This window comes from Ixodes scapularis, unplaced genomic scaffold (genome assembly GCF_016920785.2).
Source record: "Ixodes scapularis isolate PalLabHiFi unplaced genomic scaffold, ASM1692078v2 PGA_scaffold0__279_contigs__length_252992795, whole genome shotgun sequence".
NCBI lineage: Eukaryota > Metazoa > Arthropoda > Arachnida > Ixodida > Ixodidae > Ixodes > Ixodes scapularis.
The window spans coordinates 138,959,001-138,981,634 of NW_024609835.1; the positions used below are offsets into that span (position 1 = coordinate 138,959,001).

At 47.7% G+C, this 22,634-nt stretch overlaps 1 protein-coding gene across 2 annotated transcripts in view; it reads left to right on the forward strand.

Moving 5' to 3' along the window:
* The window catches only part of LOC8024530 (poly(rC)-binding protein 3), a gene marked incomplete at its 3' end in the record, with an annotated part of 460,140 nt that overhangs the window by 349,071 nt on the left and 88,435 nt on the right, over positions 1-22,634 (forward strand). For both annotated transcript variants that reach the window (XM_042289920.1, XM_042289921.1), the window contains 1 exon segment: positions 16,459-16,566.

Consider the following 22,634-nt stretch of genomic DNA (forward strand, 5'->3'; position numbering starts at 1 on the left):
TTCGATTGGGCGTCAGTCTGACGGAAAATCATAGAAAAGAACGAAGACAAGACGAGACTTCTTTTCGTCATTTCTTGTAATCGAACTTCTGTGTTCTCCTTCGTCGAGGATTTGCTTCGTTCGCTTTATTCTCAAGCTATAGCCGCTGCTCATAAATTAGGGTGAGGTGGGGCAAAATGAGATAGTGCATTTTCATTTCAATGCTAATGCATGTTTTTGCTTTAAGATTTAAAAAAATGAGAATGGAGGTTATTCTTAAATATACTCATTGTTCAGTAAATATTACTTATCTGGACCAAGCGAAACATTAAACCAAACTACAATATCTGAAAGTCACACAATGTCCCATTTTGCCCCGCCCTGTGGGGCAAAATGAGACAACGTAGCGGGTAGAATGAAACACGCTTAAAAAATCTAATATGCGTTTTTGCAATAGGAACTCTTGAAACGCGCTGTGTGAGCTCCAACGCACTCTTCATGAGCCCACTGCTTGCATTCCATACACTCGATCCATACATGGCTCCAAAGTTCTTTACATAACAGGTACCGCCAGTCTCTTGTGGTGTGCATCGCACGGTCTGCACAACGTTCGAGCACTGCGCGCTTCTTCGGCGTATTAGGAATGATCTGTCATTGCGATTCACCTCTTTTTTTTTTCTTTTTTTTTTTTTTGTGGAACGTGGGTGTTTGGCTGATTTCGCCAAGGTCAGCTTTGCTTTGTGGCGACATGACGTTAGGACAGTGCTGCTCTCCGGCCTACTTGTTACCTTTTTCTGCACAGAAAAAAATGTTCTTAAACCTTGAAGCGGCGGAGAGAAGTCGCTGCACTTCACATTCACCGAGTCGTTCAGCTCGCCTATGAAGCGCGTCCTTTGGTACGCCAAAAAGTGTGGCAGAAGTGCAAGGGGGGTTACGCTTTTGCCTGGCACTTTAAGGACCTTTGTTCGTGACACTTTTGTGCTATGAAGGGAGCCCTTGCGGTTTTTCTTTTATGTGTTCGGACCATGCTAGACACCGGGAGAAAAATAGATGGTCCTGGAGAAGCCACTGAGACTCGTGCGTTATCGATATGCCCGTCAAAGAATGCCAGATTGCCGCGTTTTCCCCCCGCTCGTATCCTGTTATGTAAATAATTATTTCAATAAAAAAGAACGTAACAGAGATGGCTCATAGTTGATCGCATGAAGCTAATAAAGCGTACCAATAAAATTAAAGCTTAACTTGGCAGAATAGGGGGTGCCAACCGGGGTGCAGGTCTCGAAGCGAAACCCCGCGCTAAATTTTGCGTCTTTTTGGGTGAGGTGAACACGTCAACCTCAACTCCGCATTTATTTTCTCTGGATCACTCTTGCCTATAGCTCTTAATGTTCACATGCGCAAAGTGTACGGGTCGCGGCACCTCTCGGTGGAAGTTTAGACGTGCTCCAATTGCTTGTCTAGGAGATGGACGGCCTTAGATGCAAAATGTCACAAGTTTCTCCGCGTCTCGTTTTACCCCAGATTACCCTGCGTACAGGTAGTGAGAAGGATGAATGCCACGCTTCGGCCAGATCCAGACTTGAAAATGAAATGCTAACAAGTTAGCAAAGACGGTTCAATTTGTTTTCGTGTTTTCTTGGTATCTTCGTCCGATGGACTATAGGGAGTATTCACTGGCGGCCATAGCTGTGTGCGCGAATGCTGAGCGCGTGCTGATGGCGAGCTTCCACAGTTCTTTTGCAACGCGCATTCCGCACCATCAAGAGTGCCGGTCTTAGCAGCCTATTGATGTGAGCTCGTTCTGAGCATGCGCTCTAAACAACACCTGCAAATATGGCGTCCAGTGAATACTCCCTATAGATCAGATGGAGAAGATCCAGACTCGCACAATCTCCAATGTAATTCCGGCGAACCTCCTGGGGTTCGCGAACAATTCATTTTTAATCTAGAAAATCATCTGCGAAAACAAAACGTTTTGCTATGAGATTTCAATGTCCGCTTTTTAGAAATATTTTCCAACACTCCCCGCTCGAGTACACTACCCGAAGGCGGCGTGAAACGCGGAATGTCCCGCGATTTTCACTTCTCGGTCCGCGCAGTAACGGATGCTCGTTGTACGCCGTCAATCACCTGTAACGCACCCCCGACGCCCCCCTCCCCCCCCCCCCATTTACCCCTCACCCCCCCCCCCCCCCCCCCCAAAAAAAAAGTTGAAAGGTATTTTGAGTTTTAGCCCATTTTACTGCGTTTCAGGTTGTGGAATAGCGTGACCGATACGTGCGCTAAGGAGCAGCTTGAAAAGCTAAACGGGCTCGAGATACAAATTGCGCCATAACAGCGGACATATCAGACGCCATTGTAAGGCAGGCTATAACGTAACTTTCCGTTTCCTAAATCTCCTGGCGACACATTTTAATTTTATTCAGTAGTGCGGAATAGACTGACGCGTACATCCCTATTCCAAGACCGTCACCTAGTAGTTTTGTATATCTATAGCCCCGCATATGGTTGTCGTAAAAAAACGTTGCGTTTCTCCGATGCTTCAGCCTCCCCCGGTCGTTCTGAAGAGTAGCTTGCCGGCACTTCTCGGAAGAACAGACTTCGTCGATTGCACTTTTGTTCCTTTCCATCGTGTCTCTGACCTTAAGTGTGCCTCTGCCTTATTACGCTCTTCGATAGCGGGCCAAACGGAGTCAGTCATTAGTAAAAGAACGCAAGAATTAAAGGTCGTTTATCTTTTGACTGAAACTAAGGGGATGGCTAATTAGTACCGATACGCGGCCGGTTGCTCGATTCTGGGCTCGGAACCGAAATGACGAGACGACGATAATTAAAAAGTAACGCGTTTTGCTCCGCAAACTTCCCAGTGAAGAGCCCGTTCGCTGGTTTTGTTGAGAATGGTTCGTGCTGCGTTCAGAGGGCCTCTCAAAATGGAACGAAGGTCCCTCGCTCGAATGATTAAAATGTATTCTTCTTTCGGGGGCTAATGAAAGCTGAGTTCATTAATAGCTCTTTGTCCAGCAAATAGAATGTACTTTTACTTTTGTTTTCCCGTGATGTTTGGCGTACCTCTCGATTGTTTCTATTTTAAAGTTTTTTTGCTTTTCTTTTGTTTGTTTGTTTTAATTATAGAAGAGCCTTGTTCAGAAGACCAGCTCAGCAAATATATTAAACGGAGTAGTTACGACGAGGAATTTGCCGTGGAGATCGAGCCTGATTGCAGAGTTCTCTTCAACAAAAAAAAAAGAAAAAAATTGAAGCAGCGTCTCTCCTGCACGTTGGTTTTGCTGAACTAATGAGTGACGTTAAGAACGCTGTCCACTCCATTCCCGATACCCGATGTCCTTTTTTTTCCTCAATTTTCATTATTTTTTTCTTTCGCAGACAGCGAGGACGTTTCGTGCTAGTGCGTACTTTTCGGGGCGGCTCTTAGGCTTTGCGTTGGTGCTGAAGTCACCGACAAGATGAAAACAACAGGGAGGAATTGTCCCGCCTCCAGCGCGAGCTTCGATCCATGCTTGAGCGTCTCGTGAGCCTTGAGCGTTTTTGTTGAGTCGTCGCTTCCTGTGCGTCATCTGGTGATCCTATCGCGCCCACACTGGACGCGAAGCTCACAGAATCCGCATTAGCCGTATACGAAAACAGGCTTTACTAGGTGCAGCAGCTCTTAGCCTTAGAGGCTAGTTTCAGTGCGCGTAACGGGTCTTGGGAATAGGCTATAGTCGGTGGTAGGTGAAGGGTTTCAGGGAACGCACGTTCCACCCCTTTTCATTTTAGCGGAGCGAACGCTCCAGAGGAGGTCGCCTCCTCTCCAGCGTTCGCTCCGCTGAAGTGGAAAGAGGAAAATGATTTTGATTGAACAGCGCTGTCATGTTAACGTTATGCGACACTGACGTGAGAAAAGGACGGGGCTTTCGCGTGTAGGCACGAACTGGCTGATTTCCTATCCACCCAACAGCGGATCGCCAAAGGCGGAAGAACGTAGCACGGAGATAGAAAAATAAAAGACGCCTAAATAATACACTGCCCGTTTGTTTTTCTCTTTTTTTTTTTCTCGAACTTGTTTTTACAGTTTTTCTGATTTGTTGTTGGGGTGGATGGGAAAAATAAAGATTTGGCTAGATTTCGCTTGCGTGTATAAGTCCTTTTCTCTCTCTCTCTCTTTCCGGTGTCAGTTAATGATCACATAGTGGCGTAGTTCAATAGGTAACGAATCATTAAGCTGACATGTGAGCGAAGCTATATTCTCGAACACTCGTTTTGCGAAAGCACGTTTTAGAGCTCTATTTCGTGCCAGAAGCCTTCGCGGCGCTGTCAGGCTTACCAAACATGAACTGAATATCGGCGACTCTTTTGCGAAATCGACGGCCCCTTGCGGCTGGAGCAGAGAGCTGTAGCGGCAGGTTCGCTCGCCAGCTTTTTCCGAACAAATCGGATAGACGGTCTAAAGACGCAGCGGTGACAATAGGGTTCAAAAACACGCAATGGTAATGGTCAATAGCAAGCTGAATCGATGTACCGTTTTTTTCCTCGCGCCCGTAGCATTCTCTGCGCTCCTAGTCAACGTTAAACGGAGCGTATTTCAGTTTGTTCTGCGGCAGCTATCTTGACGGTTCAATTGCGTGGCCAATAGCGACTATTTACGGGCGGTCATAGATGTTTGTGGTGCTGTTTGACTGTGTGCCGAGTGGAGCAATTACCGAATATGTTAACGCAGCGTAGCAGAAAGTATGCGGAGCGAAAGCTCGCGCTACATCCCCACCCCTTGCCGTTTCGATCTGGATATGCATTGCTCCGGCGTGTGTTCGCGCATCACTACTGCGTGGCGCACGAGGACCCCAGACCAGCAGTCGTACCGCACTAACTAAATCTCTCATCTATACAGTGGAGAGACGAGACGCCCCGTGAGGGAGACTTACATAGTTGCAACATAATTACTGACGGCATATAGAAGACGCCCCTCACCAGATCCACTCTGCACCTTCAGAGCTATTGCACTGAACATACAATAAGTTAATTTATATCGCATCTCCCGCTGATTTCCATTTGCTCTAATTTGTCCTCCCCGCTTTGCTTCGCCGCCATTTTGCCGCAGGTTTCTCGTAGGCCTCCTGCGCTGAAGCTTTGAACAAAATGTGGCTCCCTCATTTTGGGTAGTACAAGCTCACCTGATTGGGCCTCGCCCCACTTATTGGCTGAGCTTTCTTCTTTCTGCGTGGTGCTGAAAAACGGAAAGACGCCTTTGGACACCCGAAATCGGCTAGCTTCAACGCCGCAACACAACCGAAAGCGCCAGATTCATGCCACCACCGCTAGGGTACGCGTCTCTTAAAGGGGCACTGAAGTCGATTCTGAGATGGTCCTTTTGTGGTGACCACTCAATCTAGACGCTCTAGGCATCCCGACAAACCATAAACCACGACCGTGCGTAGCTTATTTCCTCGTTAAAAGCGTGTTTTAACATCGCGACACGCCCCTTTTGGGAAGAAGTTTCTTCCTTATGAAGTGATCGACGACGAGCGTGTGTCGGCTAGTTGCAAGTGATGGCTTCGCCCGCGGGGAAAAAGAGAAGTTTAATGCGAATGTTTACCTATCAGTATCAGACACTCCTCAAAACGAGTTATAGAATCATTCGGAATCTGCGCGAATTGTAGGGCTTTCATCGCTCCACACAACGTAGTCCGCGAGAAAAAAAAAGTCCACATGTTTTCTATTGCCCTAAGATGAATAGGCGGTTTTGTGACATATGACTTGGTATATGTGGGAACTAACACATTTTAAACACTATGAGATCAAAAACGACCTTTTTTTCCCAAAAATGACTTCAGTGCCCCTTAAGACTGACCCACATAGGGCGTATGCTCAACATATTTACGCGCGTTTCAGCGGGCGTAACCACGGCATTTGGCTGGCGCTTTTTTAGCAAAAGGGAATAGGGGAAGGTCGCCAAAGCACGCGCGCCGCATTTTGTCAACGTCTCCTCGGCGTTTGGTGCAGTGTGGCCCGACTCCCAGTTTTTATGAAACAGGCAAAATGTAGATCGGCTGTCGTATTATTCGATTCCGTAGGTTGAGAGAAATACCTAATTGTTAATCAACCACAAAAGCCTAATTTGCTGGCGCTTGTCTCAAAAATGTTCCTTGCAATCGCCAAGTTGACAACAAGCCCCGCACAATGTCCTTACCATAGATTATCCTTTCTTCTCTATCAGTCGTCCATCGCTTGATCAAAAGAGATATAGCGATATCGTGCAGTTCGCCAATAAACCGTCGAACGTGACGAGCGAGCTCCCATTTCGGCGGCTGAGTCAAGCCAGCCAGCCAGCCAGCCGCACAGCTACGCAAGCCGATCCTCGAGCAACTTCCGGCTCTCAACTCGCGAGCTGATTGGCCGGCACCACGGCGTATGCTTCTGGATACGCCACGCCGAAATACGCTAAAGCGCCGAGATCTGTCTGGGTCAGATCGCCGAATACGCGCGTATTTGCGTCGACCCTGAGGCGTCGAGAAAGCGCTCGTCCCGACGCCTGCTATACGTCGGGATTGCTTCCACCGAAACGCCCATGAATGCGTCAAAAATATGCGCTCTATGGTAAGACTTTTATCTCTGAGTAGTGCCGTCAAAACCTCTAACGTCCCAACGATTTTTTTTTTAACTTTGGAACGCGTGAAACGGTTTTTTTTTACTCACATTTTTAGCGTCTTAGCTTTGACAACGTGCGAATTTTAATTCGAAAGCATCCATTACGCGAAAATCCGGCGGCGTCGGTGGCGTCGGCGTCGTGGCTGAGCGATGGTACCAAAAATGGCCGACGGCGCAAAGAGTAAAAACACGTCTGAAATGCTCGAACTAACGTCAAATTTCTCAATGAGGTTCCCGTAAACGAAGTAAATTAATGGCTTTGAAAAGAAAATTCGGTACATTCGGTCTGGGTGGGAATCGAACCCGGGCTTCTGGGGTGCGAGACGAGCATGCTTCCCCGACGCCACGGCAACTCCAGGGTTGACTGACTGACTAGAGGTGTGCCTAGTGCGTGCGTCATTGCACTGTGGCCAACATATACGCATGCACACACACCGAATCAGCAGGAAAAACGTTAATGCATATCGAAACCATCAATCCAAAACTTTTCACCAAAGGGACTATAATGCTTTCCCATTCCCACACTTGAGCAGTCTTAAGTGTCTCTGTCGAATCTTCTGTTAATCCTTTGTATTTCCTCGTTATCTCGCGTTCCGCTCCAGAACAGGCATGCTTCTACATGTGTGACAGTTTTAAGACGCTCAAGTTAGTACTACCCAACACAAGTCTTAACAACACATTCGAAGAGTAAATAGAGATAATAGCACCTAGCGTTTGCCTCAACCCACTAATAATTCCAGTCAGACCTGGCGTTCTGACGTCGCCGCGTGCCCTCATCTCCTCCTCTCCTTCAGTTTCGCGTCGCATAGGCCAACACCTCTTAGAGGAAAGAAGGCCGTCGTAGCGCTCTTCTCGTGATGTCGCAAATCAAGGCCATTGGGGGGCGGCGGTCGAAGCGAAGGCAACGCGCGTGGATAGACTGTCGTAACGCGCTTTTCGTCACATACGCGTGTCTTATTAGCTAAAATGAAAGCTGCACTTAGCAACGGGGCTAGGAAACATTTTATTACACGGCCAAAATATTGCACCGCTAAATAATCGGTACGAAATGGCACGAGATATGCGTAGAAGACGCCTATAGAAAAATGTGATTGTTTTAAGTCGAAAATATTGAGTCACGCAATTATTGGTGTAGGAATGCATATTTTATACAGAAATACTTCGGCAAAATGGCGAGACACGCAGTCATTGGACACAACAAAACAGATCACAGTTAAAACTCAGGTAGAGGTAGTCAACGCGGACACGGCTAGACAAGGGTGAATTACGATCATGTAAGCGATGCTGTCACGTGCAGTCACTGAATTCTTGCATCATACCCCAGTCACATGGCAAAAGTAATGTAATTTCGATCGGATTACATTATGGGATCGGCAAATCCGCTTGCGGCGCTCGTATACTCACTTAAGACCGGGAGCTCATTAAATCCCATAGCATTTAATGAAAATATATTAACTTTTCCGCGTGGCAGGGATACAAAACTTACTATTTACAGTCAACTAAATTACTTCTCCCTATGGGTTCGAGCTGCCTTGAAACAAAATATAACTTATTTTGTATGCAATAATACTATTACCTAATACACTTAAGATTCTAGTATAAACGCGGTAAAGGCAATAAAATAGCATTAGTATAAATTAGCACATAACCACAAACAACGCACTTCCATTAATCACCCAAACTTGTTTTTCACCTTCCAGTGAAAACTAGATTACCACGCATATTTACGAATGTCGACACAACTCTACTATCAGGTTGAAATGAAAGGCGATCACGGGAGCGCGTGCCGCTCCGTACATCCTGCGCCGCCTGTCAGCAATCGGGGGAACCCTCGGCGCATGCGCTGTTCAAGTTGAGGGTGCGGGGCTGCGTGTCCTACTGTTACGTGCTCAGCTCCCGGCTGGCGCACCTGTGCTTCTCGGCGGTGCCGCTGAGGGTGCTCTAAGCCGTCGCCGCTGGGGTTCAAGCTCCTGGCTGCCATCGCCGCGCGCTCGCCGAGCGAGCAGCAGCGAGGAGCCGACATTCGGACGCCCCGCCGGAGCCGCTGACAGGCGGCGCAGGATGTACGGAGCGGCACGCGCTCCGGCAATCGCCTTTCATTTCAACCTCATAGTACACAGATAACGTCGAAGAACTAAAAAAAATTAGCTAAAAAAATCGACTGCAGGACGTTACTCGCGTCCTACATGACCAAGAAAGTCCGTAAATAAGTTGTTTCTCACCTGTCGATCGTATCCATACGTCCCACAATATCCGTGACGAACACATAAGAACACGAACTCCAAGAAGTCTCTCTCTCTCTCTGTTGAGAGAGAGGTCTATCGACAATCGACCAGTGCCATCGTTGGCTAGTTGGCACACATTTCACTCAAACCGTAGCAAAACTTGTTTCGCGAATTCACATAAATGCCGTAGTATCAAACGACCACAAAGAAGAAAAAAAAGTACTACCTGAGACTGCGGTGTCGTCAGAGAAACGACGGGAAGACGGAAACAAGTCTCGAAGGGACCACACACGAGAGCAGCGGCGACGAAAGACCTAACGTTGTCGACCCATCTCTTGCTCGAACGCGCTCCCTGCGGCGACGACTATATTTTTCTTCGGTTTCCTTCCCTTCTGAAATGTCTCGGCGTTCCTTTTCAGGCAGTCAGCGGCTCACACAAAACGTAAATTTACCAGAATCGGAGCCCGTATGAGGGACGATGATCGGAGCCGGTTCATTCGAAAAGTGTGGGGAGCTGCGGGACTGCACGTAGTCCCGCGCTTACGGGGATACTCATAAATATAAATATGGCACTTTCAACCTTGGTAACGCGTTGTATATTACGTTTATATATTATATATATATATAATTAATTGTACGAGACTGCGCTTTTAAGACGTATATTAATGTCGGATAAACGCGCACGAACACCACCGCGCCGCTCGAGAAGAAACATTTTTTTCACGTCGATACGAGAGATTTTCTTACGTAGTTGCGCCATGGCCTTCCTTCCTCCGACATTGTGGCGTAACAACTCGGAGCGCTACGGCCTTCTTCTCTAGGAGGTGTTGCATCAAATCGTAGCCTTGGTCTCCTGCAGAGTTCTCTTCTCCGCATCGTCGATCCCTATGCGGGGAAGCTTGCAAGAAAGAACGCTGGCTTCGAGCGCCGGTGAATAAGCTCTGAGAAGGGGCGATTTCTTTTTTTTTTTTTTTTTTTAATATTTGTTTGTTTTCCTGGGGTCGGGCTATTTTAGATTTTTGGAGCGTGACCTTGCGACCTGAAAACTGGTAGGTCGCAATATGCTCGCCTTTGGAGTCGAACCTTCTCTTCTTCAAAGTTGGTGTAATTGTTCGGAGCAACTGTTTGTTGGCTTACGAGGGCGTGTACTGTAGGGATTTCTGTCCGTAATCTTTCTGAAATAATTTCGGTTGAGTTAAAACGTTTTTAGAATAAATCTATCGTTTTTTTGTTTTTTTTTTTGACGCCTTCTTTTCGGTTGGCAGTAACGTCCCGGCAGAACCGCTTGTGAATCAACAGCGTTGTCATGCCTCTGTTTGGGTATTTCAAAGACCCGTAAACGTATTTCACATGAAGCTATTCTTGCGTCAAGTAGAAACGCTACAAAAGATTCTCTCGCTGGAAGCCATATTTTGCATGCTACAGTACGTTCATATGCATTACTTTTCATACTCTAAAACATTGCCCAATTATTTTAAGATGTTTGCATTTTTTTTTTTCATTAGAGCATGCTGCTTGTGAACTGTCTACCAATTGAGTAACTGATGTTGTATGCAAAGAAGAAAGCGGAGACTCTGCACGCCCAAAGCAGACCGGGAGGAAAGAAGGCAAAAAAAAAAAAGCTTAAACAAACCCAATTAGGGGGCCTTGTTCGGAGCCATAGTCGCAGATTAGCGTGTTTGCCTCGTCGGAAAAGAAAGCAGAACTAATTCGCGCAACGTTAACTCTATGCGATCGAGTTCCTCGAAATGGCAATATGGTCTGCGCGGAAAAAAAAGAAAAAAAGAAAGATGGGTGGAGGAGAGGAGGGGTCGAAGGTCGGCCGTTTCCAGATTCTTTTCTCTTCTTTCTGACTCGCTAATTATTATCGATACGGAAATCGCTGCCTCTCTGTTTAATCGCCTTTTTCTTTATTTCTCCTCACTTCTTTCGAGCTGGAGCGTTTTTCACGTGTTCGTTTATCGATTGACTCGTCCACCTAATTCTCTTTGTCCACGCACGCTGATTCGCTCCGCGTTTTATTTGCCCGGTGTGCTTTATATATAGATATATATATATATATATACACTCATATATTGTTTTTGTACTACTTTTTGCGTTACCTTTCTATATTTGTTATATCAGTTTTATCTGCGTGTTTTCTAACCACCTCTCTCTCTCTCTCTATTTATATATTTTGTTCCTGTTCGAGGTGGGCCCTAATTAACAGAAACTTCCAGAATCTAATTTCAAATTTCCCCGCCCCCAGATCCTTGGACATTGAAGGGAGGTCTTTGGTTATTTTTGCTTCGTTCCTTTGTCGTTCGACTCATTGGGATTGAGCAGTCGTGTGCGTCGTTCAAACGCGCGGGGAAAAGCAATGCCATTACATCTGTGTTTTCTGCTGGTCTGAGCGTTCGGCTTACCCTTTATTGCCGGCGAGAGATTACATGATTTGAAATGGGGCAAGCATGACGAAAATATTGACTGAATTCCGCAATATAAAGAATCGTGCATTGCGATATTTTAGTCACAAGTACTTTCTAGGCACCGACTACTGAAGTAAAATAAGCGGACCCCGGTCCATATCTCGATAATGGTTATGATTCCAATACAGTGAAACTGAAGCAAAGAGAATAATGGCGAGATAGCTGGAACCAAAGCTGCCACTATCTCACGCTGCGCGTTCCATCGCTTCCAACAACGAGCATGCCACGCCAAACTCGAGATTTTAGGTGCCTTTATTTTTTTTTTTTTTTAATCTTTGCATTTTTTCTCAGTTGGGATCTACACACAGGCCGTCTGTTCACTGAAGGATATTGAGTTTATAGTGGCAAACCTATGCGGAGTTACTTTCATTTTCGCGGAAAGGCATATATACTGAACGAGACACCAAATTGATTCATATTCCCGTGCCTTTTTTTTAGGACACCATTTTGAGTTAAAATAACAGTAACGGTATCCCTCGGTATTTTGTTTCCTTTTTCAGCGCCGGGGGTCTCGCTACACATGCAGAATATAGCGAGTTCCACGGGCGTCCGTCGTCTCCCTTCGCTCTCTCTCCCTCCCTTTCTCCGCATGCGTTATTAGGGACCTTTAGCGAACCGTTGCCGTATTCCGCGTGCCGCACTACCGGAGCCTTTGAAGCATGCTTTTAAGCGCGCGCCTCGCGTTCACGGTGTCACCCGGGCGCGCGCTTAAAAGCATGCTTCAAAGACTCCGGTAGTGCGGCACGCGGAATACGGCAACGGTTTGCTAAAAGTCTCTATTCACCACATTCGGTGGGAGTTGATACCACGAGGGCGCCACAGTATTTGGTGCCCCAGTAGACTTCCGGTAGTGTATTTATTTATTTTTCAGCAACGCACAGCGGTCGGATAAGAAGAGTTTCCTTCAGAAAAGTTTCTGTAGTATGTTTGTAAGAACATTAGTGCATTCTACAAAGTAGTGCAAATAACAAAAGGAGGAGGGACAAATGGAAAAGAAGAGGAAAACCGGAAGCGCGCAGGGGTCCGCCAATAGGGGGTGGTAGTGAGCTTGTTTGCAAACAAATATCGGTGAATTGCCATGCCGTACGACTCATTGGAGCGCACGGGACACGCTCTCTCCAATTCCCTAATAACAACACACGGCATGCACTGACCAGCCCACGGGGCGTTTTCCTTCTCACGCGAGCTATCAAATGAAACCCTGGGGTCGTATTTCTCTAACGAACTTCCATTAAACGCGACCCGTTTTCTCTTCTTTCATTTTCACGCGTAGTCGGTTGAATCCTAAAGGATAAGAAGAAAAAAAAAAGTAAAGAAGAAATCGGCGAACCGACACGATAAAGTATGGGGTGGTGGGTATCGAGGCGGGTGACGGGACTCGCTTTAATGCCTCCCTTCATAAGTATAAGCGCGCTCGACGTGCGCAGTAATCGGGTGTCGAACGAAGGCGCTAGACTTAATACTCACGTCACACCGATCGGCAACCCGGAGAGCGCTTAGCTACGGCGCGAGCTATGGCGACATCTGCGCGACGCATTTGGAACCATTTCGAGGGAGGTCTCCGGTGGAGGCTGCTTGGCGCACTTCGTACACCGACTCTCGCTGCTCGACCGTCGCGGGCCTTGGCTTCCTTCGCCCCGCGTTTGTGCCTTCATGTGTTGTCCGTGCGTCCGCGCCACGGATTGAGTTTTTTCCGAGTTCGTCTGCTGGTGTCTCGGGTCGGTGCTAACGAGGATACTGTGTCGAGTTCGTGGCTCTATTTGCTCTCGTTTATTTTTCCTTTCGGTACAAGGGCGGGAAGAATCGTTTACGGGAATCGAACGACTCATTAGTACCGTGGTGGGACCTCGAGACGAATTAGAAGACCTGTAAGATAAAATAACGATAAAATTCAAAGAAAAAGAATGAAGGAGCAGTAGTATCGAGACTGAGAGCGGCGATCAGTGGAGATCTTAATTTGCGTGTTTGGGGAACGACTCCTCGGAGGCGACGCATTAGCACCGCGCTCTTTAATTAGGGTCGCGTGCGTCGAGACGCGCTAAGCGAAACAAAGGCGGGTCGGTGCCTGTTTCAACCGGTAATTCGTCTTCATTCTGAATCGGCGGTCGGGGCTCCCCGAGCAAGCGGCGACCCCGACGTTGTACAACTTCCGAAGCGCGCCCGAACGACCGTGCGCATTATTGGCTCGGCCCCGCTCGTTAGGCGCGCCGCCCTCTTTGCTCTTCGTCAAGGCGAGGTCCTCGCCTCGCGTCTCGCGCTTTTATCGAGACTCGGGCGCGAAGCTTGCGCTGGCCCGTGTCCCGACCTCGCGGGAGTTTGCGCCCCACATCGTTAGTTTTTGTTCGTTTTCGGGCGTGGATGGGTGACGCAAGCCGGGGTCGCCATGGAGACGAGGCGTTCTCCAAACCCTTGCTTTGTTTGGATTTAGTCGTGTGTCGTTTCATCGATGTAGATATCCCTCCTTCTTTGACGGCAGATCCAAGAGACATTAGGTGGTCTACGACAGCCGAGCATTTCACGTGTTGCCTGTCGGTGCACTGAGGTCTTTTTCTGTAGTCGGTGTCGATGCGAGATGGCAACCTTGTCCTCAACGTTCGCTCCCACGCAACAAAAAAAGACTAAGCCATTTAGACTACTGATGTACCGTCACAATCATGCTTAACGGCAGCAAATGCTAAGCCTACCCTTGGCCTACTTTGGTCTTCCTCTATGAATGCATTAAACAAAAGTGCATTGTGTTTTGTGCATCAAAGAAAGAAAAAGGGAGAAGTAATTAATTGGTATTAGCTGGCTTTTTTGGTTTTTGTTCGTGCTTTTACGAAATATTGTAGACGACTTGATTTTAGCGGCAACTTAAATTTCGCGACTTTTGAGGTATCGCCAAACATTTACCAAGTGAATATATCAGTCCATGGTGACGAATAGAGTAATGTAGCATAATGCTCTAAATCGCCAAATTTCGTACACCCCGAAACAACCCGAATTCTTTACTCGGATAGATTTGCGAAGCATTTAGCGCGCGAAAATAAGGCCGTTTCCATTACGGACATTCACACTTTTAATGCAAGCCATCCACGTTTTTTTTTTTTTTTTTTTTTTTTTTTGTGTGTGTGTGTTTTTACTCAGTATTGAAGGACTGCCATTAAAACTACTACAGTGGTTGGAGGCGTTCGGTTCGGGTACTAATCTAAGTGGTAAATTATGATGCCCGCCAGTACTATTTTGAAATAAAAAAAATGCGGAAGAGTGCCGTAGTGGTTTTCGCGCAAACTGTGTTTTCGCACAAACAGTGGTTTTCGCGCAAACCGCCAAACACATTCACTAAAGGGGTCCCCGGTCGGAACTACTTCCTATCCGATATTGTATATAGAGAGATAAAAAGGAACGTGTTGTGAATAAATCGTGTGGTGTGTGTACGTTTATACAGCCGGAAGTTAGTCTGCCATTGTGGGCCTGTGGCGTTTCAGCTGTAGGTGAGCAGTTTCGCCAGTGCGGTACAGCAGCTAGCCTGGGGTCTTCAGCGTGCACCATGCAGTAGTGATACACAACCGCACGCCGGTACGATGCTCATCCAGATCGAAACGGGCAAGGGTATGGATTGAACCCAGGACCCCTAAAAGAACACGTTCTGTTGCGCTTTCATGGCACGCGTGCCGCAGTCGGTTGGAGGGGAAGGGCTGTGGGAATATCGCGAGTGGAAAGAAAGCCTTCTTCGTTGTGACCCTCACCTGCTACGCCGCCGGTTTCAGTGTTGCCTACTCAAAAATAAAGAAAGAAGCCGCAAAAGGTTTCCCGGAAAACCGCTAAATTTGAGCTGCAGGGTATGAACGATTTTTACCATTGTTTACTGCTATAAACAGTCTTTAAAACAGCTTATGAAATAATAGAAGCCTTAGAAGGGAGCTCTCCTGTTTATTCGGATTGTTTCCACGCTCGGAACGATGTCCACTGCATGATCTTACTGTTACCAGGTGTTAACAGGTGTGCTGTCTAACCATACGTGCCGACCTACGTTGAGCACAGTACATCCTCATATTTCTGGTCCTTTGTACAGATTATGGTGCCGGTTTAAAGCTTCAGTATCCAAATTCACACGCTTTGAAGAAGTTGTAATCTCCAGCAGAGTCATCTAACTCGTTTGACTTCGCTTGGAAGGACCAGTAACCATGCAGTCTCAAAGTTAAAAATCCTTTAGCCCGCTTTTTTTTATAAATTGATGTTTGAGCTTACTGGGCCCACGTCGCCTGGCAGACTTGGAAAATAAATTCTTGCAATGACACCCAAATTAGTTCAGACCGTATTTCAATAAAAAAAATAGTAACTACAGGCAAGCTGGTATGTATTAATTACGATGTTGAAACGCTTACATGGGAAGGGGCTTGAAAAGATAAATTTAAAGAAAAAAAAAAAGAAGTTATAATTTGTTGACGCTGTGGTCGACTTTGGGAGATGGACATAAAAGCGTGATACGAAATAACTGTTCTTAGCTTCTTAGCTGAGTTTGAGACGCTGTCAGTCACCATTAGTCTGTCCTTTCTAATTTATATTCAAGTTCCTTCCCAGTGTCGTGGTTTAGGCATCGTGTTTAAATATATTCCACCGTAATATCTCAATGGCGTGGCAAGCGTTTTTGTCACTGAAAACAATTTTATTGGGTAAGTAGAAACGACGAGCCTGTGCATCTGACTTACGACACAAATTAAGGTATTTACGATTGGTGAATTTACCTGAAGAACTTTTTAAACCGCGAGAGAAAACGCTAACATGACTTGAAAAACACTAACTACAAGTCGACGATTTTGTCCCACTAGGCAAACCATAAAAACGCTTGATTTAGCGGGAAAATTACTATATTGGCAAACCTGACCGGTTTCCCTCAAAACACTTTTTTTTTTTAATGAGCGTTGTTGATATGCATGTGTAATGCTTTTGTCGGCGACAGCCAGGTTTAGACTACGATGAATTCCAACTGAAAATTGGCAGCGTTGCAAGACCAGCGTGCATTCTGAATCCACATCACTCGTGTGTTCTAATGTTGCCTCTTTTCTTTCTTTGTGGGCGTGTGTTTTGTTAGAGCTTGCCAATGTGTCGTCTTCTTTCTCTCGCTGGTCTCGCTGGCTCACCGCTTGTCTTTCCTCTTGCAGGGATGACCGCGTGAACCGGGAAGGCTGAACTCTTTCTCTTACTCTCTCTCTTCCCTCTCCTCAACGCTGGTTCCCTCGTGCTACGTCACTTTCTACGCTGCTGCTGAGGTGAGTGCGCTTTGTCCTCTCTGCGCTGCCCGCTTCGTCCGCCGGGTTGCGACCGTCCGATCGAACCTTCGCGCCCTGCCCACTGTTGCTTGCTTGTTTGCGGAGAATACCGGCTCCACCTCGTGGCTATTCTCGTACAAAACACAAAGAACAAAAATCTCAAAAAGAAAAAAAGCGATTGCGGAAACTATAAAAAAAAAAAAAAATGCGTTGTTATACGTAAGGCTGAACAGTTGCCGCGGCATCGTTGTCCATCAAGAGTCTGGTTGTTTTCACGTAAAACGAATTAACAATAATGTTTGTGTAATAAGAGCACTCGTGGATCTTTCTAGCATGATCGCACCGTCCTGAAATGACAGTTGACTTTAAAATATACTTGTATCTTTAAATGCATACCGATCTCATGAGAAGGAATTTGATGAAAAACTTTCAGTTTATAAGTTTTCCTTCTAACGTTCAATTATTCCCACACTAGCATTATTTTATGCCAGGGGTGCTTGTTTATCGATAATATAGTTATTACGGACAAATTGTGCCTCTTGATTTTTTCTAAATTTTCAGTTAAGTAAGTCTGGTAACGAGTTCATATCGCACACGCGCATTACGCATCTTTAAAAATTCTGGGAAACAAACAAAATATAACATTTTGCTAAGCTTACGGTATACTCAATGCGCTTATTGCATTGAAGTAACTGGGTAAAATAAACTCCAAGGTTCTTTACGCTACATGGTACTGCTAGTCGTTGCAATCAACAGGGAGTTTAGTAGGTCGTTTTGAAAGCCCCACTGCGCTTCAGAGCCTGCATCGAAGTGGCAAGGTGAGCTCCCGTTACAAATAGCGTGGCCTGAAAACACGGTCTACTAAAACCACCCATGTAGGTGATCGTGCTTTCCCATATTTAGGCTCACGTTTCATTCATCCCACCGGCGTGCTATCTTAACTAAATTCCTTCGCACTACTTCCGTCCTCTTGTAAATTTGTTTACCTATGAATTAAACAGTTATCTACAAAGGGGTTTACCCGAGAATGAACATTTTTACACTGTCATTAATATCAATTAAAAATAACGATGTTTTCCCCGTTAACGGTGTGGCTCTAGTTGTACAGCTGCGTTGAGGTTCCTTTTTCTTTCGTTGTTTAGGTTTAGACCTTGTTCGATCACGGGTAACTTAAACTTGGCGACCAATATTTTTTTTTTTTTTTTTTGGAAATCACAGCAAAATTTTTGTTATACTTTTTTATAAGGTGCTTTTTTTTTTTTTTTGCATTTGTTGGTTATATTACGAGGCATACACGAAGGTTTATGCGCGGGCAAAGCAAAGTCAGCTTTTTGGTGATCCGAACAATTTTCTCCTCCGTTGCGTGTCCACATATACGTTATTTCCTGCGTTGTTATTGACGGCTAGGTGTATAACAGGTTGCAAACAATGCGCTGTCCGTTCTTTGTTTTCGTAGTGGGGAGGATACTCTTAGAAAGCTCGTGCCACAGATTCTGTCCAATGAAACCTGCCCTTCAATACAAGTGGAGAGCTTCTCGGAAGGGCCCTGTTTATTCCCCATTCACAGAAAACAATCCCGCGAACGCTGCTTTTTATTATTATTATCATTAAAAGAAGGTTAAAGTCAACATTCCGATATTTAGATCCTTCCCATACATGGGGCGCTGTGCAGCGCACCCCATAGGTAGTGAAAATCTTCCTGCCTGAGGGCACGTTCAGGACGACTCTTCCCGCTGTGAATTTCTTCGAGAAATGCGACGATTGTGAATAATCTGCACTTCGACATGGAGGTGGTCGCGCTTTCTCGCGTCGAGTTTAGCGTTTATTTCGTCAGGCGTATACCTACCGGAGTACTGAAATAGAGAAAAAGAAAAGGTAATGAAGTACATCGCTGTATGGTCGCAACGCTTTCTCGCTACGTTAGTTATGAAGTACATCGCAGTATGGTCGCTGACAGGATGAGGACGGCAGGGCGTCTTTTTTGGACGTACGGCCCCTGACACTCGTCAGTTGTCTTCCGCCGTGTTCTCTGACTGCGCGTGCACGCTCGAAGCACGCTCGAAGGCCGGAAGCTTGCGCTGGAGGCGGCACAACTGACACTCTTCCCTCTCGTTCTCATCCTGTGAGTTACTGTGTCGACGCAGATAGAGGCGGCTTTTTTTTTTTTTTCTTTGTTTTATGTACGCGTTACTTTTATTAGCGAGTTGGAATAAGGAAATGCATAGTGAACTTTGCGGGTATTGTCTTTCAAGTTCCGAAGTTAATTAAAACCGCCAGACTGCCCAGCCGGATTAGTGCGCCTTCTATACTTGGCTCCGCTGTCCCTCGCACGATCGGGGAGACGGAGGACCCGGAGACAGACGGGTAGAAAAGAACAAAAAAGGGAACACACGACGCGCCGAGGGAGGAAAGAAGAAGCAAAGAGAGTGGCGCGTAAGAATGGAACTCAATCCGATTAGTGGAGCTCTCATTTCGAGGCGCGCCACGGCTGGATTATGCCCCTTCGACCGAGACCCGATTGTCTCCCATTTTACGCTGATTTTCTTTTTTCTTTTTTTTTCTTTTCTTGCGTTTTGTCGTTCCGCGTTTAGCCAACCGCCCAAATTGTTTTCTTGAACGCGTGCTTTCGGCTATCGAATTCGCGAGAAAGACTGCTATAAAAATACGCCGATGCGCTTACGCCGCAGCGCTCTGGATTCCTTCCCCTTTACACCACGTTTATCTGATCTTTCACATGCCGCGCCGGTAACACTCGCTAAAAACGCTGGCGAGGTGGCGCGAGCTACCGCTCTTATCGAGGGGTTTGGCCGTATACGCCTCGCAAGTGGGCTCGTTTTCGTCTTCTGCGCATGAGAAAGGAAGTAGCGGTGACGTCAGAACGCCGAGCCCTGCTTGGCTGATCGCGACCCCGTATCTGAGCGTCGTCTGCTCCTTTGCAACGTCGTCTGCTCGCAACGTCGTCTGCGTCTGTCTTACCTTTCCTGCGGCTTTCGGAGCGAACTCGACATCGCCTTTAAGAGAGGGCAGACGAAATAACTCGAGCGGTACGTTGTTTTTGTCTAACAACTAGCAGACGCGCATCAAGGAGGGAAGTCAAAGGACTCACTGGCGAGGTGTCCCGAGGCGCCGAGGTTTGTTTGCTATGAACCGAGAGTGAGCGTGTTAGTGTTCGCAGTTCCCTCCCAAATACTTTTTCCCTCCTTTCGTGTGCGGCGAGACCCCTCATTCTTTAACGGCGTCGGTGGGTTGGCGCAGTTAACGTCGTCTGCTTTACGTCTGCTAGTCAAAGCGATGGCTGCTTTACTTTTCCTGCGTCTGTCGGAGATTCACCGCTTTTTCACCGGCGAGAGTCACCGTTGCCTCGGGAAACAAGGAGATAACAAGGGGAAGAAATTGACCTCTTAATCTAAAATTGAGGTCAGCGATCAAAGTATAGTACGGGAAGGGTTCACAAGGGTCGCGCGGGCATATTCCGTTCAGCACGCCAGCCGGTCGTGGGCAGACGGTCGCCGAGTCGCGGAGTGCCTGCTAGACCTAACTGCCGTGCTCGCTTGGTGGCGTTCGGTGGAATCGTGGCCGTTGAAGCTTTTTCCGGGTTGTTTGTGGATCCAGCGTTCTTGTTCGTCGTAGTCTGTTTCAAGTACTTTTTTACTTTTTTTTTGCTGCTTGTAGTCGGGACGCGTGAGAAGCGCACGTAGAAAAATAAACGTCCGTGGGTCGTCGCGACCGCGACGCTGTCGGCCATGCTGATTTGATCGTAAGAAGTGCGTAAGACAGCTTCGGAGCTGTCGTAGGATTTCGTCGTAACCTGCGCAAAACGTACGAAAATTTCGTTTCGTGAATACGAATTTGTTCTCAAGTTTTGTCTTACGCACATTTTTGGCGTAAGATCGTTTCGTGAATCTGGCCTCTGCACTTCCGAAAGTCGCAGGAAAGGTAAGACAGACGCGGACGACGTTGCGAGCAGACGACGCTCAGATGCGTCGACGCTCAGATGGTCGCGATCAGCCAATCAGGGCTCGGCGTTCTGACGTCACCGCTCTGCCCAAGAAGCAGGCGAACTTGCCCTCCGCATTGGTGTATCCATCGGGTTAGGCGCAAGCTCCTTGTCGCTCTGTTTCGCGTTGGCATTGTGTTGGCCGTCGTAGCGTGGTACCTGGAACGCGTCTCCGACTGGTGTGTCTACCGCGTCTATAAAAAGTGGTCCCTCGATTTCCGCCTGGTGACGTCATAGAAGTGTCATGCTGTCGCCGGTCGCGATCCTGGCGGTGTCCCAGTGGCGGTGATAGACGAGGCAGACGCCTCTTCTCCCGCGTGTCTCCCTCCAGTTTGACGGTCCGCGGAAGCTACGGCAGCCAGGAGTTGGGACGCCACGACGACAGCGACACTCGCGTTCGCTCGGGCTTTTCGCCGGCATTTTTATGACGACGCGCCAGGATCGCGACGTCCGACGGCGCGACAGTCGGGCTTTAGGAACCGTCATTTGTTGGCACTTGGGGACGACTTTTGACGTGCGGACAGCACAGGACGCTAAACACACCAGTTGGAGACGCGCTGCGGGCACCATAGATGTACTGTTGCGATTGGGATGTGCGGGCGGATGACAGGACCCAATATGAATGTGGTGTCGAATCTGCGTCTGTTTGAGTAGATCATTCCGGCATCGCCGATGACGATGCATGCGCAAAGTCGTCGGCAGAGTATGGGTCAATAGCCCTGCCGTTCTCACCCTATTTGTGACTATATAGGAGGGCGCCATTTTGGCATTTGGGCTCGCATTGATTGGACACGAGGCCCTGTCGAACGCGGTGCGCAGTTGCCCAATTAATCTCCGTCTGCACTCGGTCTCGCCGTGATGACGTCGAAATCCAATTATTCTATGCTCCTGTTTACTCCTAGCCCGACGTGAGCCAGTTCGACCGCCACGTGATCTGCGGTGCAGGATCACGCCGCATTCACTGTGCGCAATTTACCGGTAGTAAGAAGCGCGCAAAGACGACGCGCACGGTGGCGATGCACTTTTGGAACAGCTTGATTGCCTCCATGGAATCCTATAGCGTCGGCTGCGGTCGCACTTGGTGTGAAACGAAAGGGCACGCACGGTCTTTGCTGATTCTCCGTGATGTTGGGCCAACGCGGAGACGTTCCGAAGACGCGGTCGCGTGTTCGAAGCGCTGACGGTGACTCCGGCGAGGAACGTCCCTCGCCTGCGGACGACGGGCAGCTCGGTCGTTTAGGAGCTCGCGTGAATAATTAACGCGACGAGCCGAGCCGGAGCGCGCTCCGGGCTGCCTCCCTTTTAATAATGTACAATCCGGTTGCGACCAAAGAAAGACGGAGAGAGCTGAACGGAAGAAAACCGGAGAAGGCAGCGACCAACCAAACCGCCAGAAGAGTACGAGAACGAAAAGAAGCGCGCCTAATGACAACCGGGCTCGGGGATATCAAAGGAGCGGAGGGATTAGACTCACTAAGAAATTTGGAGGCTAAGGAGAAGAGGAAGCGCGTTTCGTGGTGCGTACTATACGAATGCGCGGAACGAGCGCGCTTTTTAAAGTATTACGCCATGTTCTAACGAACAGCGTTCGCCTTTCGCAAACAACAATGACTCGTTTTGTGTGTGTGTGCGTGTCCCTCTTTAATTTTAGATAATTCCGTGGCTCATTTCTCGCGGCACTCCTCGTCGTTCGTCGTCGTCGCCGCCGCCGTTCGCGTGGGCGCTGTTATGCGGGTCCTGGCTATTACCGTCATTTCTCGAGTCGCCCGGTGTGCTATTTACGGGAGATCTCGTTTGGGCGCTTTTGTGCGAGTCGCGGCCCCTTTTCGGCGCTCGCGTTGGGGGACGGCCGCGGAAAGCGAGAGGAGACCACCGCCGACGTTGAAAACCACCCAGCTCCCTCTTTATTATCGCGCACTTTATTCGTCTCCAGTCCGTTTGTGCGGTTCTCTCGCGCAGCGTGTTATGGGCTGCGCGCTCTCCAGAAATATGGCTGCGTTCGCGTTGCGTTTTATACGTACGTTGTAATTTCTTCCCTAATGCTGGCTGGGTTGTCGAGCTTATTTAATTT